The following is a 15,481-nucleotide window of genomic DNA, read 5'->3' as shown; positions in this document are numbered from 1 at the left end:
AGTGTGGGACACTCTCCACATCTTCTTTTTCCAGAGAGATGGTGAATTGGACCACATTTGATTGGTCTATTCTCTTAAATGTTGGTGTTGAGTCCTGACTGCTTATAGATTTCAGAATCGCCATTATATCATCGTCGCTTGTCTTGGAAGGCAGCCATTTCAGCATGCCCCTTTGCCCAGATTTATCGGCGTGGGTTATTGATATTCTCTGCACTCTGTATCTGGATGTTACCCCAGGTGGCAAATCTCTGTGAAATTCTTTTAGGTGCATTTTCTCATATAGTTCCTTTGATCTAATGGTAACATACCATTTACGCAGTGTCCCGTAGTTATACAGACCTTCAAATTCAGCTGGTGATAGGCTACATAACATACATAGCTCTCTTTTTAGTTCGTCAGCTGTGAGGGTAGCTAAAGAAAAACCTTCTTCTATGAAAATCTCTAGAGTTTTTGGCGCATGTCCCGCCAAGCCAAACTTAGGCAGGAATAGCCGTTTGATGTATTTTTCCGACATAGTTGTGCGTGAGGCCCACCCGTGGCCAGGCAACACACACAAGAAATAAAAAAGTACTTACAATGTATAAAATGTGAAGAAAAAAAAATAACAGACACACAAGGTTCCAAATGGAAATACACACAAGTTTAACTAAGTAGAGAGCGATATTTTTGTTGTGGCTGTTTAAAATAAATTATCAGGTGTCCATTTGGCTTCGATTGCCAAACATCTATGAAGGCGTGTCGTATTAATTTATAAGGATAAAAATGCAATAAAACAACGTGTTTTGTTTTCGTATGTAGTCACCTTGTTTATTGATTTTAAAAACAAAATACTCCAATTACTAAATCAAACAACCAAACATTGCTTTCGTTAATTAAAAAAACACTCATGAACATTATATAAACATTGTACTTCCCGAAGTATTAATTATAATATTAACGAGAATACATTTCTAGCTTCCCTTTAACGAGATTATATTTCGATATGGGAGATAATTGACTGCACTTAGATAGGCAAACATTGAAATTATTCGCTGTTTTGTCAGGAAAATATCCCCTATAGTGCCCTGTACTAAAGACAATTTACCTAGCTCAGATTGTTACATTAGAAGGGTTAGGTGTGGGAGAAATTATTTACTTCCCTGTCAGAAATTATTATAATTTTATTGTCTATATGTTTATATTCATTTTGTAACAAAGACGGCTTATTTACGTTTATATGTTACGTATGTTTTTTAATGGGTTTTTAATTATCAGGTATTTAATGCTATAAGTCGACTAACGAATGTATGGAGTAAGATGATATTATCTTTGTATTCATTCTTATTTGGATTATTCGATATTTTAACAATGTTGACATCATACACGGAACATACAATTATGTTGTCAGCACTTAGCCCAGCCGCCTTTACTTTTACTTTCCCTAACAAGAGTTAGGTACCCATCAGATTTGGGTGGACTCGGGGACGTTCTAATGACTTGGTCCTGGATTCTAACTTGAGACTATTGGGTTAGCAGCCTAGCGCTTACCGCTTAGGCCACACTATCCCATACACAAATGGTCTAGTTTACTATTTTTTTCTGGACTTGAAAGGCCCATTTTATTGCAAATAAATCAAAATAATCGATCTGTATTATAAATCAAACATTTATTGTAAGTTTATACATTAATGTATTTAATAAAAGCTTATCTGAACATATCCTTAAAGGTAGTTGCGAAGTATTGAGGATATGAAAAATATGACACTGACGTTAGATTTGTTTTGACAACCTGTAAAAGCATATGTGTTTTCTATATAAATTCCATCTCGATCGGGCGGGCGGTAGACTTTCTTGGGGGGGGGGGGGGGAGATGTCTGGAAGAAACTCTGTTTTATTGTTGGTTGGACTTGGTTGGACTAGTCCTCTTCATCTCTGTAGACATATGTTGCTTCGTTGTTTGAGTCTTGTCTACAATAAACTTCGTTGTTTGAGTCTTGTCTACAATAAACTTCGTTGTTTGAGTCTTGTCTACAATAAACATCGTTGTTTGAGTCTTGTCTACAATAAACTTTGGTGTGTGCTGGGTCGTTGTCTGGGTGCCAACTTTTGAGGTGCGTTTTTAGCTGTTTTTTTGTGGTAAAGTCGGTATCTGTAGCCTCACAATACGAGCACTTGTCTCTAAATGTCCTGTGGGTGTTTCATTGCAAAATGTTTGAGCATGTTTGTATCTATTGTAAGTTTGCATATGCGACAGACTAAGGCGTCGAAGTGTTCCTTAACCATAAGGTTTGCCCGTGGTCCGAAGAACAAACAAGAGCAGAGTAGGCGATTGTTGAGTCGGTCTTTAGTTGGTGTTTTGGACGGGGTTAGATTCAGAGTTTCTTCCAGGCTTTGCCCCCCCCCCCCCCGAAATTTTTTTACCGCCCCCCCGAACAAAATTAAATTTATATAATTTATATAGAAAATATATACTTTTAACAGTGTCCGCCCCCCCCCCCCCCCGAAGAAAGTCTACCGCCCCCCCCCCCCCGAAAATTTCAAGTGCCCCCCCCCCCCCCGGAGAAAAAAGTCTGGAAGAAACACTGGTTAGATTGTTTGTTGTTGTGAGATTTGAGGGTCGGATGTTTCTTTCTATGGTGTCGATATCTGTGTGATGACTGCATACATGCTTGTTACTGACTGTTGTGCTGCTTCGCCATTTTGTGGCTGATTAATTTTTTTTGTTTTGTTTTGTTAGGTGAGAGTTCCCAGCAGAGTTTCTTCCAGGCATCTCTTCGGGGGGGGGGGGCCTAGCCCCCCCGAAAAATTTTTACCGCCCCCCCCCCCCGAACGAAATGAAATTTATATAATTTATATAGAAAATATATACTTTTAACAGTGTCCGTCCCCCCCGAAGAAAGTTTACCGCCCCCCCCGAAGATTTCAAGTGCCCCCCCCCCCCGGAGAAAAAAGTCTGGAAGAAACACTGGTTCCCAGTCTATTTCTTAGCTTTGCTTGAAATATTCATTTTAACTCGATTTCAGTGTATTTTTTAAAATAAAATCTGAATTTATTCCTATTTCCCCACATAGTCGATCTATAAATAGCCGTTTGCTACTAGTCTGTTTTCGTCTTCTGCAGTGTTTCTTCCAGACTTTTTTCTCCGGGGGGGCACTTGAAATTTTCGGGGGGGCGGTAGACATTCATCGGGGGGCGGACACTGTTAAAAGTATATATTTTCTATATAAATTATATAAATTTCATTTCGTTCGGGGGGCGGTAAAAAATTTTCGGGGGGGGGGGGGGGGGGGCTTCGCCCCCCCGAAGAGATGCCTGGAAGAAACTCTGGTCTTCTGTTAATTACAATAATTAAGTTAAAATTAAGTGTGATTATTTTATTTCTTGTGGCTGTTTGATTGGTGGTTTTTTATATTTTCGCAAGGGTTTGTTTTGCTTTCTGTACTAATTTGCAATCTAAATGAATATGTTTCTCGGTTTCTTGTATATTTTGTTTGACGTTTGACATGTTATTTTAACATTTTGATTTGACTTTCTATTTCGTAACACTGGTGCTGTATTAAAAATGAGTCTGTACGTTAATTCCCTTTCTTTTGGTGTAATGAGTTTATTATGTAGGTTTCTAAAATATGTATCTGTTATATTGTGTTCCCTGGCCCAACTAATCCTGGTGTATAAGGGTGTCGCTTGTTGTTTGATTAGGATGTCGTATATTTTGTGTGTGTCTTCCCCAATAATGCTTTTGTTTCCTTGGAATGTTGCTAGCGTTTCTATATAAAAGCTGCCTATGTCGTTTCCCCCATAGTGTAGTGTTGTGATGTTTAATTTTAGAATTCTCTTTATGTTTAACCCTATGTAGTATTGTGCTAATGGATGATAATGCGGTTCTATCCTTATTCTCTCCAGATGTTTTAATCGGAAGGTGTTTATTTTAGTATGAATGTCATGTAGCCCTATACCTACATTAAATTTGTTTTTGTATTAAGGTTTTGTGGCTAATGTTTCTAATAGTGTTTTTGAAAATGAACTCTCTAATGTGCTTGTTTGTTTGTTTATTAAACGAGTTGGGAATTGTAGAGTTTGTCGCTGCGAAAATTATTTTTGTAGTGATGTATCTGTTTACTAATGCAGCTCTGGCAAAGATGGTTGTTTTACAGTATTGGTATTTTTCCGGATTGAGAATTATTTTATTGTTCAGTGTGGCCCAAGTTTCTTGGTCGTCTTTTGTGGGATCACTGTTATAAGTTCTTCCATAAATCCTGAGTTTGTCTGTTAATTTGTTGTAATTATTATTATTATTTTTTTTTAAATACTTTTATTTGCAGTTAAAACAAGTAGATCTACATCAACATCAAATTTTTAAACATAATTTTGAACACCAAATGAAAACGAAAGGTTTTGCAAATGTACATAATGAATATTTACATGATGCAATTATCTTTAACTTTCCATTTTTTTTCCTTTCCGTTTAATTGAGGATTTTAAAAATAGTCATCAAAACATTGGAATATGCGTGGAAAATAAAATAAGTGGTGTATCGTTTTATTTTAAAGGATAATAATGTAATAAAATAACAGCTGTTTTGTTTTCGTATATAGCCACGTTGTTTATTAATTTTAAAAACAAATACTCTAATTACTGAATCAAACAACCAGCAATGTGTTTTGTTAATAAAAAAAACATTAATAAACTTTATATAAGCATTGTACTTCCCGAAGTATTTATCAAAATTTTAATGAGAATACATTTATATTTTCCCTTTAACAAAGTTGTCGTTGAATATGGGAGGTAATTACCTTCTCATTAAAATTATTCGTAGTGTTGTGAGGAAAATATCCCCTGCCTTAGACTCAAGACAGTTTACCCATCTCAGATTGTTACATCATAAGGGTTAGAAGGGGGTGATATCTTATGGTCTCGTTCGCAGATATTTTGAGAAATCATTTACGTCCCTATCAGAAATTATTATAAGTTTATTGTCTATATTTACTTTCTCGTATATACGAAGTATAGAGAAAGTATTGTAATCGTGCAAAAAAAAAAAAAAAAAAAATCGAGATTTTTACAAATCTCGACGTTTTACAACTCGCTGATACGGAAAATCATAATTTTGCAATCTTGTCCGTATGTCTGTGTGTCTGTCTGTGTATCTGTCTGTGTGTAAACACGATAACTTGAGTACCGTTACAGCTAGGTTGATGAAATTTCATATATAAGTATTTTATCAAAATCGTAGATACTGATCAACTTTTGAGCAATTTCCGATAACCGGAAGTGGTACTTTTTCTACTTTGAATTTTTCAAAAGCCCATAACTTGAGTACTATTTTAGATAGATCAATGAAATTTCACATGTAAGTAAAAGATCTAATTCTCTATCTTCTGTCAAATTTTGAGTAATTTCCGTTGACCGGAAGTACTAATTTACGCTATTTCCGATTTCTCAAAAAAAACGCATGTAAATTTATAAAGTATTAATTATATTGCGCACTATTATGCACATTTTGTTTTGGCGTTCACTAGGTGCGCAATTCTTTTTTCTATGAGATTCTATTCTATTTTTAAAAGTTTAAGTAATTAAAAATCATGTTTATATTCCAAGTTATATAAGAATATTCGAGAAAGTTTAGGGGAGATCACTCCCGGTTTATTTTATTTTTATTTTGTATCACCGGCTTATATACGAGTATATGTTACGTACGTTTTTTTTAATAGAATTTTTCGGTTTACCTATCAAAATATTGTATTTTTAAATTTTAAAACTAAGGGAAAAAATCTACATTAGTTTTTAAATTCAGTGCCTTATTTTTGTTTTACTTTTTTAGAATTATTGATATGATAGGGTTATAACATTTTAAAATATTTACTTTTGGTTAATATTCCTCTTTAGATCAAACGATCTTTGGGCAGATAAAATAGAGTTAATTTTTCTTTGCATCGGCCTATGTAGGGATAATGTGGTCAGTACTATGCCCAGCCGCCTTTAATTTCCATATCGTGAGTCAGGTACCCATCAGAGCTGGTTGGACTCAGAGGCGTTCAACTGACTTGTGACACCAAACAGTCCATCTTCAAATCAATCACCGTCGATTCAACCACTGTCCGATCGGAATTTTAAATAAATCTAAGTTGGTACGTACATCGGCGTCGGTGGTGTAAAGGTCAGCATGGTTGCCTTCCAAGCAGTCGATCCGGGTTCGATTACCGGCTGACGCATGCTATTATTTATATCTTACTTTTAAAAAAATCTATAGTAGTTAATTTGAACTTTTAATGATCCTAAAATAATAAACTAATATCCACATACCTCACTGTTGATACGTAGACCGAATGACCCAAAAAAAAAAACCACTCCCTACCATTCAGATTAAATTAAGTCACATGTCACATAACAACTCCTTTCTTTCTCTTACTCAACATCCCCCCCCCCCCTCCTACACACAGACACACACACCCGGCTTTAAAAGTGCCAGTTTTTGTTTTCTTATTAATTATTTAATCGATTTATTTCTGAAATATTGACGGTCTCAATGAGGTGTAAAACGATTTTAGCCCTTTTTACAAGACGTCTTCTATACTTGAAACTGTGTATACGACAGGATTAGGAATGTTCAATCCATTTGAAAATACATCTTTGATCTATGCAATTAACAAATGTGCGTCAGCCGAGAATAAAACCCGCATCGCCTGCTTAGAAGTCAAACATACTGTTTAACATTAGTCTGGACTAAGGTGAACATTGGACATGGTCTAAGATAAAAAAAGTGGCAGGGTTTCTTTTTTTCCCCCACAAATTCCTCAGTAACAGGGTGGGTGTGGGGGAGCGGGGGATGGGAGTGAGTGTTTCCAGTGGCACGCTGGAAGACAACTATTGTCATTGGCAGACGAAAAAAAAACCGATGATTTTGACAGACAAGTGGTAAAAAGATAAATAAAACAGTCAAATATTTAAATAAATGATGTCAAATTAAAATTATCTGTAGGTTCAACAAAACGTTAATGTTTTCAAGAATGTTAACCAACATTTTAAAATTCCCTTTATAGCATTTGGGAATCAACATTTTATAAAAAATCAATGCGTTAGCCGGGAATCAAAACTGGACCGACTGCTTTGAATGCAACCATGCTGACGTTTACACCACCGACATTCAATACGAGAGAAAATTTCTAATGCGTAAATTTGGGACTACAGCCTTCTGATAATTTGTTTGATCACCAAAATAAATGCTGTAACGGGATATGGAAAATGACGTAGTTTAGCTACCTAACATTTTATTAAAAAGAGAAAGTTTCTATTCTTTTTTATTTTCATTGCATACAAAATTTTTGTTATTATAAAGGATTTTATATTGGTTATTTATCTAGCCCAGGGGTCGGCAACCTTTTGAAGCGGAAGAGCCAAAAGTTAAAATTTTCAAAATATCCCTGGTTTTAAAGAGCCACTAACATTTTTTTTTTATTTCAAATATTTTTTTTTTTTATTAAGATTATTAGTATTTGTTCAAGGAGCTGGAGAGCCGCATCTTGATATCAAAAGAGCCGCATGCGGCTCGCGAGCCGCAGGTTGCCGACCCCTGATCTAGCCAGGTTAATAAACTGCATTGCGATTGCTTCGTTTTAAGATTAACAAAATAATAGATGACATATTTAGATCAGCCTAGAAGTACATTGTACGGCGTATCGTTAAATTTTAAACAATAATAATGTAATAAAACAATAGCGTTTTGGTTTTCTTATATGGTCACCTTGTTTTTTAAAGTTAGACGCAAAATACTTTTAACACTAATTAAACAACAAAACGTTGTTTTCTGTTAATAAATAATATACTTAGATTAATAACCTTTATATAAGCATTATATTTTCCGAAGTATTAATTAAAGAATTAACGAAAATAGTTTTTAGCTTCCCTTTAGTACTGTTACAATTTAACATGGGAGATAAAAATTACTCGTAGTAAGACAATCATTGAAATTGAGTCTAGTAAATAATTGGCAAGTAATTAAGTAAATGTTTTCGATTAATACTATTTTGCCAAAAGACTGATCTGCGCTCCGTAAACTAATTAAACGCTTTTTTTTGTATCGTCTGAAATTCTATGTTTTTCGATTTTAAGTAAAACTTTCTTTTTTTCAAGATAAAATAATCAAAGAAAAGTATGTGCATATGCAAAACATCTTATGCAAATAGTTTAATTAAAAAACTCTGGGATTAGATATTGTAAGGTAATGAATTCGAAAATTTTAAGTTAGAAGATTATATTTTGTTCACAAATGTAGGGGAGGATATTAATACTGTCTCGAGTTACGTAATATTTTTGCGGTTGTTCCCCTTTGACTTTAACTTTAAAGAATGTACTTCGAGAAGGAAAGAAATGTTCTTTTAGTTTAGTTACCTCAACAAAGGGGTTGAGCCAGTAAACAAAAGGGGCATTCCAGGGCCAACGGCGAATTGTAATAATAAAAAGTTTGTTAATACAAATTGTATTGCAAAATCAAAACAAACTCATCGAGTGAATATAAAGCAATGCATTGAATCAATAACCATAGAAGAGAAGTAAGGGGAAGCCACTTTACGTGTCTTGAGTCATCATGCAGAAGTCTTCAGTGGGTCTGCAACATGGATATGTTGACTGTATAGTTAAAATAAAACATTTTTGCTACATTATCCTCAGCGTTAAAATGTTTGCAAAGGATAAATTACAAAGACTGAAGACCCAAACATTTGGTTTACTGAAATGGTTGTGAATTATTATAAATTTAAAGAAAATCAGTTTATTTTACTTTTCATTGCAAACAAAAAGCTTTTTATTATAATAGTTTTTTTTTAATTTTTATTAAAACGAGTTTTTTTCTGGATAAACTTATTAGAAAAGTGATTTTTTTCGGCTACAATTTATCAGTTAGGTCTATATAATGTTATAAGTCATATTAGTCAACTTACGAATGTATGGTGTAAGGTCGGGTAATCTTTGTATCTAATTAAGATTATTCGATATTTTAACAATGTTGACATTATACACGGAACATACAATTATGGCTTTTTGCATTTTCCAAACACGAACAAGCTAAACTACGAATAATCTCATACTGCATGGGGTTTAAACTTCATTTGGGTGTTATTGGCTCCACAACAATTGTCAGTCTCAGCGTGTTGCTTTATGTTAAATCAAACTTTAGACCTGTATAATTTCAATAGTCGCCCAAGACTGGGATCCCCGGGGGAAGAGGAAAGTAGACAGGACAAGGAAATCCTGGAGAAGGACAATAGAAGAGGCAAGGGTTGCCGCGCTTATAAAGAGGGCTGCCCAAAAGCGAGTTCGGTGGAGACGCGTGACGTCAAATGAAAGTAATATTACTCAATCACAGACATCAACTGATCCGAAGGGTCTAGAATTTATCTTCAACCATTTAAATGTGAACGTGTAAAGGTCAGTATAATTGCCTTCCAAGCAGTCGATGCGGGTTCGATTCCCGGCTGACGCACATGTTTTATTTGCATAGATCAAAGATGTATTTTCAAATGGATTGAACATTCCTAACCCTGTCGTATACGCAGCTTCAAGTATAGAAGACGTCTTGTAAAAAGGGCTAAAATCGTTTTACACCTCATTAAGACAGTCAATATTTCAGAAATAAATCGATTAAATAATTAATAGGAAAACAAAAACTGGCACTTTTAAAGCCGGATGTTTATGTCTGTGGGAGGGGGGGTTGATTAAGAGAAAGAACGGAGTTGTTATGTGACGTGTGACTTAATTTTATGTGAATTGTAGGGAGTGGTAGTTTTGGTCATTCGGTATACGTATCAACAGTGAGGTATGCGGATATTAGTTTATTATTCTAGGATCATTAAAAGTTCAAATTAACTATTATAGATTTTTTAAATAAAGTAAAATATAAAAAATAGCATGCGTCAGCCATGAATCGAACCCGAATCGACAGTGAGGTATGCGGATATTAGTTTATTATTCTAGCATCATTAAAAGTTCAAATTAACTATTATAGATTTAAAAAAAAGAGCAAAATATAAAAAATAGCTTGCGTCAGCCGGGAATCGAACCCGGATCGACTGCTTGGAAGGCAACCATGCTGACCTTTACACCACCGACGCGTATGCAAGTTGGAAAAATGGAAAAGAAATGTGAAACTCAGATGTATGACTACACCGCCTACCAATCACACGTTGACAATGATTGAATGATTAATTGATTGATTTATCCTGTTTATTATGAATTAATTAATCTATATTTTATCCGAAGTGAAAAACTGTAAAACTAAAATATTGTCGGCTAGGTACATCCTTATATATTTTTGTCATTTGGAAAAACAAAACAAAAACATCCTACAGAAACACCAGTTGATCAATATTTGAACTTACATCCTGTATTTCTGTTAATTCTCGAAAGTTGTAATATATAACAGAAAAATCTGATTGTTTTGGTTGTAATAACTATGGAATTTAAAAAAGTAAGCTTCGGGAATCGAACCCGGATCGACTGCTTGGAAGGCAGATACGTGGTCACGCTCAGTTTGTTTTAAATTATGATTTGCTATTGATTAATTTGACAGTGATTGATTTGGGTATTGACCTTGTGGTCCTCCATCGACCACGTTACACTGCGGGGGGGGGGGGGGGGGGGGGGGAGGGGGGGAGAGAAACTTCAACTGGAAATTTCCAATTTGTATAAGTCAACTATTGACAATATCAGACGTTTTAAAGACATGATTAAGAAACATGCTTGAAATGTTTTAATGTAATTAGCAGCTTTAAATAAGAATTCCATGTTATGTTTTCTTTGATATCATGTTTTAAAGACATGCATAAGAAACATGCTAGGAAAAATCTAAGATAGCCTTGGGTAATCTGAAATTATTATGTCTGGACAATCACTACTTAAGTCAAAAAACATTAGTAAACAGAGGTAAACACATGAGGTTTTAGCATTAAAAACTAAACAATGTATAATTTATTTTTCTCTTTATTACATCTAAACCAAGAAATTCAGTAAAGTAAAAACAAGTGGCAGCTATAAAGGGTAGCTTATGTAAGCTACTAATACTAATAAAGCATATTTCTTTCTTCTAGCTCCAGCTTCAAATTCTAGAGTGACATTTCATGAGTGATTTATCGAACTCTTGGCACACACTGTTCCATTTCTAAATTATTATCATCAGAGAACAGAGATTTTAAAATGTAGGTTCATAGAATTGTCATCCATTCACCTGTTGAAAGGATTTAGGAATTCACTTAATCATCATAGTCCTCCTGTAAAACAGAGCCATTTAATAACGAATGTCCGATAGCTCCAGGTATCCCATTTGTTTGTCCAGCCAATGAAGAGTCCAGCAAGCCGTCCGTTTGTCCATTTACAAGTTGGTCCATCTGTGGATGGCCAGTGCTTTTGTTTGCCTGTTTATTGCGAGCCACAAAATCTTCTTGAATAGCTGTGTGAGGGTGGGGATTTTTAAGAAGGCGGAACGAATGAATCCAATAACACACAGTTCAAGTTTCAAATACAAAGTTCTTTATTAAAATTATAAATCAACTTCCTATCTAACTAGCCTGTTAGATACTATCTACTACTACTACTATTACTAACTCTACTAACACGCCCTTCCATGACCAATCCTACCACTATCTACATTCTAACTGTTCTCTACATAACTACGTCTGCTCCATTCTACAACCTAACACCTTCTGCCCTCGCTAGCTAATCATCATCTGCCGGCCTAACAGTGGCCCACGCTTCAGTGGTCAGCTGACCGTCCCACGTGACCGGTCAGTTCACGTATTCTTATTGGTCTCTCTCTCTCTGACTAGTCTGACCAACTTGCTATAGCCTGCTTCTGCTACCTACCTGAGCTCGACGCAACCTTGCGTCATCACAAGCTGCCCGAAAACACTTAAAGTTGTACTCAATGACACCTCTGTTCTCGCAGCCATCCTCTCTGAGTATACATAAGAGTGCTAAGTGCCGGTTGACCTCCCAAAGAAAAAGCACTGTACTGGAGTTTAGTTTGATAAATGAAGCCGACCAGAGTTTATTCCGAACGAAATGAAATTAATATAATTTATATAGAAAATATATACTTTTAACAGTGTCCGCCCCTCCCCGAAGAAAGTCTATCGCCCCCACCCCCCCCCCCCCCCCGAAAATTTCAAGTGCCCCCGGAGAAAAAAGTCTGGAAGAAACACTGAAGCCGACTCATTGTCAAATGCACCATCATCACCAGCACCGTATATACAAGACATATCAATGACAACGTCAGTCATATCGCAGCACAATTCGTAACATTGCATATCAAATGGTGATATCAAAGAGGAAAGCCTTCTCAATTTTTGAGTTAGAGATGACAATGTCCAATAGGTTCTCCAGGACAGCCAACTGGGGGATCAGCTTCTGTACAACCTTGCTGAAGGCTTCAAATATTGAATGCTCGTAGATGCTGGTTAAGTGAAAACTTAGTCTGATATTATCCATCCCCGCGTCTGCTAGCTCATCTGTTGCTCTCTGCAGAATGTCTCTCTGTGTTTCTATCTTGTTGTCATCAGACATCCCATCCACTTTGTAGATAAACACTTCAAATTTTATATTCTCATTAATTTTGTGGGTACGGGTCACTGCCATTTGTAACCTGGATAATGCTTCCATGTAGTCATCTTTAGTATCAATAACAAAAATTAGGGCGCCACATCCACCAAAGATATATTCTGAGTCGAAGGCAGCATCGAAGAAATCAATTTGGCCAGGAATATCCCAGATTTGAAACTGGACAAATGATGAATTGGAAATATCATCTTTGACAATTTTATTGGTACTCTCCAGGAACAAAGTCTCATTAGGTGACACTTTATGGAAGACAACCTTTTGTATTGATGACTTCCCACTTCTTCTAAGACCCATTAACAAAATCCTTGGCTTCTCATCCCCAGGACTCACTGCTCCATCAATGTCAGTCTCTTCAGGTCCATAACCAAACACTTTGGGGAATGACCCCACATATGTGTCTGCTTGATCGTCCACAAAGGACATTTTTACTGTTTAGCTGTTCATGTGATTCTCTATATTCAGCAAAGAATTACTGTAACATTTTTTTTAGATATCTTGATAGTTTTCAAGAGATCGTGTTTTTCTTTCCTCATCATGTGACTTACGATCTAAAATCTAAATCTATCACTTCCCATATATCGAAATATTCAGTACTTTTATTTACGGCACAGTTGTGATTTAAGATAATTAGGGTACTCAAGAAACACAGGGTTACTAAACTATTAAAGGAATCAGTTAGCCTAAAATAAATAATAAATTTTACTCCGAAATTATTATTTTTTTTATAAATATAAAATATACTGCTAACTTGAAAATTTAAAAAAATTCAATATTTTTTGAGTTCCGGGAATCGCTGTTGATGGCGTATCGTTTAATTTTTTTACAATAAAAATGTAATAAAACAACAGCGTTTTTGTTTTTTTATATGGTCATCTTCTTAATTATGATTAGAAAAATTTTCTAATTACTAAACTAAACAACAAATCTTTATTTTTTGTTAATAAATAAAGCACTTAAAGTTATAAACTTAATATAAGCATTATATTTCCGAAGTATTAATAAAATATTATCGAGAATACATTTTATTTTCCCTTTAGCGTAGTTATATAAGAGCATGGGAGATAATACGATTATTCGAAGTTAGGCAATCATTAAAATTATTCGTTGTGTTGTCAGGAAAATATTCCTTATACTTAAGACAATTTACCTCGCTCAGATTGTTACATCATAAAAGTTAGATGGAGGTCTCATTCGCAGATATTTTGAGAAATCATTTATGTCCCTCTTAGAAATTATTACAATTTTATTGTCTGTTTTATTTTATTTTGTTACAAAGACTGCTTATTTACGAGTGTATGTTATAATAGAATTTTTTTGGTTTACCTTTCTAACTATTGATGATTTAAATTTTAATACTAATGAAATATAAACTACATTATTGTTTTTTTTTTTTTAAATTCAGTGCCTTATTTTAATCAAGTCTCATGTTTTAATTTTTAAAATGATTGTTATGATAGGTCTATTATATTTTAAACGCTTTAATGTGGTCATTTCTATGTCCAGCCGCCTTAGTTTCCTTATCGTGAGTCAGGTACCCATTAGAGCTGGTTGGACTCAGGGGCTTTCCACTGACTTGTGACACCAAACAGTCAATCTTCAAATCAATCACCGCCGATTCAACCACTGTTCCATGTTTCATTACGATATTTTTTTCATATTTTTCAAAATTAAGTAATTTACCGCTCTCCGGGTCATTAAAAAAGACAAGTAATTATTTCTCGAAACAAACCACATCTTACAACAAGGCACGGGCTGGGTTTTCCTTTCCTCACAGTTTTACATTTAATTCGTTTATTTTCTTCGTGATATCAACAATCACGTTGAGTTTTTCAATTTGGGACGAACAATTTAAAAGGAAGTACATTGAAATAGGTAGTAACTAAATATTCTAATTAAATAGTGTGAGTTTATTGTTTATATTTATTATTATGTTGTTCATTACCGAGTGTTACAAAATATTTTTATGAGTTTTGAAAATAAAATAATATAATTAATAATATTTGCGCATGAACTCGAGAGCCGCATTTTGACACCAAAAGAGCCGCATGCGGCTCGCGAGCCGCAGGTTGCCGACCCCTGCTCTAGTCTGTAGCCGTAAGTACACTTCAACTTGACTTCAAGGTGTGTGATATCAAATGCAGGTAAGAATACTCAATCACCGTTAACAAATGATCAGAAGGTTGTATTCCCAAATTTGCGCATTGTAAATTATCTTTTCCCATATTGAGTGTCGTGGTGTAAAGGTCAGCATGGGGTCTTCCAAGCAGTCGATCCGGGTTCGATTCCCGGCTGACGAACTGATTTTAATAAAATATTTGATTACCAAAAAAAAAATGCTGTAATGGGACAAGGGAAATGACAAATCTTAGCGTCATAAACTTTTAATATTAAAAGGAGAAAGTTTGTTTAATTTCTTATTTTCATTGCATGCACAAGGTTTGTTATTAATTTACTAGTTATGTTAATAAGAAAAAGTGCGATTATTCTGTTGCGGCTGTTGACTTGTAGTCTTTTTTTTTTTTGTATTTTAATAGTGTTCCTCTCTTGCTGCTTTCCCACTAGAGCAGGGGTTGACAGCAAGAGCAGGTTTACATGAACATATATGTACATACGAGCCGACCCGCGGCATAACATACGGCGCTATTTAGTTGTTTTGTTTTCTACTTTTCAGTAATTCATAATTTGTGAATTCGACAGTACCAACGCTGCCACTGTAAATATTTATTTAAAACACTATCAGTAGGTCGTTAAGGACGATACTACCCCAACCCTCCTCCTCCCCACCCCCTCCGTTAAAATAAACTCCACTTAGTTATTCCTCCCCCCTACGTTTAAAATCGTTTCAAACTAAATTATCTGCCCCTAATAGTCGTCACTAAACCCGGCTCTGCTTGTA

At 35.0% G+C, this 15,481-nt stretch overlaps 1 non-coding gene and 1 pseudogene across 1 annotated transcript; both read right to left on the bottom strand.

Moving 5' to 3' along the window:
- Nucleotides 1-10,013: 10,013 nt before the first annotated feature.
- Nucleotides 10,014-10,085, bottom strand: Trnag-ucc (transfer RNA glycine (anticodon UCC)). Its single transcript has one exon. It is a non-coding gene; the product is annotated as a tRNA-Gly (tRNA).
- A 1,137-nt stretch (nucleotides 10,086-11,222) lies between these two features.
- Nucleotides 11,223-13,176, bottom strand: LOC131949492 (ras-related GTP-binding protein C-like; annotated as a pseudogene).
- Between the last annotated feature and the right edge of the window lie 2,305 nt (nucleotides 13,177-15,481).

Source organism: Physella acuta, unplaced genomic scaffold (assembly GCF_028476545.2).
Source record: "Physella acuta isolate Inbredline_101_S28 unplaced genomic scaffold, ASM2847654v3 ptg000699l, whole genome shotgun sequence".
In the NCBI taxonomy this organism is placed as follows: Eukaryota; Metazoa; Mollusca; class Gastropoda; family Physidae; genus Physella; species Physella acuta.
This window is presented reverse-complemented; position numbering and strand designations above follow the sequence as displayed.